The 2,734-nt window shown below is 31.5% G+C and overlaps 1 protein-coding gene across 1 annotated transcript in view; it reads right to left on the bottom strand.

Annotated features, from left to right (window-relative positions):
* LOC106462967 (eukaryotic translation initiation factor 3 subunit C-like) overlaps window positions 1-2,299 on the bottom strand; it is a 28,355-nt gene extending 26,056 nt beyond the window's left edge. The window contains exon 1 of the mRNA XM_013922937.2: window positions 2,156-2,299. The gene's annotated coding sequence lies outside the window, so the exon portion shown is untranslated. The remainder of the gene's footprint in view (window positions 1-2,155) is intronic.
* Window positions 2,300-2,734: the final 435 nt, after the last annotated feature.

The raw sequence follows: 2,734 nt of genomic DNA, 5'->3' as shown, positions 1-2,734 counted from the left end.
TCAACCAAGTTGGAGCATTCATATATTACACCTACATTACACAGGCCTGCAAATTTAAACTTCTTAAAAGTTTCTTGGGTTTTGATAACAGATTTTCCATAATTCAGCTACACAGACTTTGAAAATATTAATTTTTTTCTATCACGTAAGGATTTTTTACAAATCGGGAAGAAAAAAAACTCTTACTTAGATCAAATTATTATTTTGTTTACCACAATGAAAATTTTTTATTATTATGTTTGTTAACAAATATACAAACAATCTGAAGAAAAGGAAAGAACATTAATGTCAAATGTATACACATCCTCATTCATCCTGTTTTTTTTTTTTTTTGTGAAATCTACGTCTTTTAGTCTCAAAACTACATGCTGTGGTCTTTCTTGTATGTATTGCATCTGGAGCATCTCGTTTCAATAACCAGCAGTAATCAACCATCATGCTGATGTTCCACCTTCCCTAATGTCTTGATGAAACCTTTCCCCTTGTTCTTTGCTGATGGCACCGAGATTTTCAGGCAAATAGTCAATATGTGAGTGTAAGAAATGAACTTTGAAGCTCATATTACAACTTAACTCTATGAATTTATTGAGCATGTTATTTACAATATTTTCATAATTTGGGTCTTTATTGTTTCCTAAAACTTTGTCAATAACATCAATGAAAGCAATCAATGCTTCTTTTTCAACTTTCCTCATTGTCCTTTCAAACTCTTAATCTGAAGTCAATTTCCTAATCTGAGGCCCAACAAAAATCACTTAAGTTTTGCTTCTGAAAGAGCTGGGAATTGCCCACATAGATACTTGAAACAGTAGCCATCTCTGTCTAAGGCCTTTACAAACTCCTTCATCAAGCCCAGTTTTATGTGAAGTTTGGGTAATAGGATTTTCTTTATGTCAACCAAACTTTCCCGTTCAATGCTTTTTGATCTTGGTATCAGGCTAACTCCACACGGCCATTGCTTCTTTATCCAGTGCTTATTTCCTCTGTTGTCCCATTCACACAGAAAACATGGAATGTGTTCCTATCTGCAGTAGTGGAGATCACCTTTCAGAAGCTTAAGTGGGGATTCAATGATTTCTTAAAAAGTAAAGAGTGGATTTATATTTTTATTGTTCTCAAGGGTGGGTATGCAAGAACAGTGTTGAAGGAACAAATGATTCATAATTGCCCATAAGTTATGTTATATAGCTAGTTAGCTCAAAACTAGTTTTTGGTATATAAAGAAGACACCAGGAGGAAGTATGCTGGGATCTTAGAACTTCATGCAGAAATGCAATATTCTGTTTGAGAGCAATTATTTTTTGGTCTTGATGAGTTTTTACCAAGGAAACCATTTTTCCAAAATTTGAAAAGGTGACCTATTCACAAATAATGTACATTTTCCCCCAAATCATCACAAATTAGGATATATTGCCTCAAAAGTGGCATAAAATGAAAGTTAACCCAGAAAAATGTAACATATAACAAAACATTTATCCATCATTTGTTGATTTTACAATTGTAACAGATATTAATAATTTTAATGCAGAAATGAAAACTTTCTGGACTTGAGAGTTAATATTTTGTAATTATTACAAAATAAACTACATTACATTAAAACCGAGTCTGAAGTACTATTTTCTTTAACGTTTCTAATTTTCCCTAAAAGTTTTAGTGAAGCTACTTGCTTTGGTAGATATCTTACCTCAAAAATGATGCAAAATGTGATTCTACTATACTGTAGGGTATTTTGCTATCGATTATCTCCGAGGTAAACATGTACAAAACGTCTAAAATACTGATGCAATAACTATAAGGGTCCTCGTTAGGTCTATTTAATTTATAATTATATGACCATATAATACATTGCCCCTGGTGTCAAGTTTGATTTCTGCAGTACAGATCAATATTAGTAAGTAAGAAGACAGACAAATGTTCTGTCGAAACATGTAGTAAATTGCTTCATTATGCTTGTAAATCGTTGTTTGCAAATGTCTTAACTTAATTCCTAATCAGTAATGAGACAGTGTGTCGACCGAGTCTGAAGTTAGTACTATTATTATAGTTTAGTCACTAGTGAAATACCAACGTTTCCACATGTTGTACGTTATTTGAAAGTGAAATACACATACAATTTACATTTAAATATATATACATTAGCTTAGCTCATACTTACGATACAATAAAACAACAGGCACGTTATAAACCAACGAAAAACTTTATTAAATATTAAACTGTTAACCAACTACAATAAATTTAGTGTACCTGATCTCAACAAAATCATAAAATGGAATAGTAAACGTGACAACAACCTTACCGCCAGGGGGATACATAAGTACTTTGTGGGATAAATGTGCATTATTTTAAAAATCGCTAAAATTTAAACATCAATAATTACAACAGTTAAATGTGATAATTATTTAAGCGTTCTGTTAGATTACGTACACCATTCATAAATATATGCCTGAAGATGTAGGTGTGATTAGAAGAATAGATATTTGCTGTGTTTAAACAAAGAAGTCATTAGTTTCCATTCTACTTTTAGGTGATTTATGCAGAATGTTCTTTATTATAAATAATATTTTTTATCTTTAAACAAACTAAAAATGCTTATCGATATGAAACTTGGTGCGCTCGATGTCAACTAAATATTCATGTAAAATAGTTATTGCTCTAGTGCAAAGCTATGCAATAAGCTATATACACTGAGTGGTCACAAGTAGACACCTAATTTTTCATCATTTAACTGATTATG

This window comes from Limulus polyphemus, unplaced genomic scaffold (assembly GCF_000517525.1).
Source record: "Limulus polyphemus unplaced genomic scaffold, Limulus_polyphemus-2.1.2 Scaffold1292, whole genome shotgun sequence".
NCBI lineage: Eukaryota > Metazoa > Arthropoda > Merostomata > Xiphosura > Limulidae > Limulus > Limulus polyphemus.
Note: the sequence above shows the minus strand (reverse complement) of the source record. Positions and strands in the feature narration are given on the sequence as shown.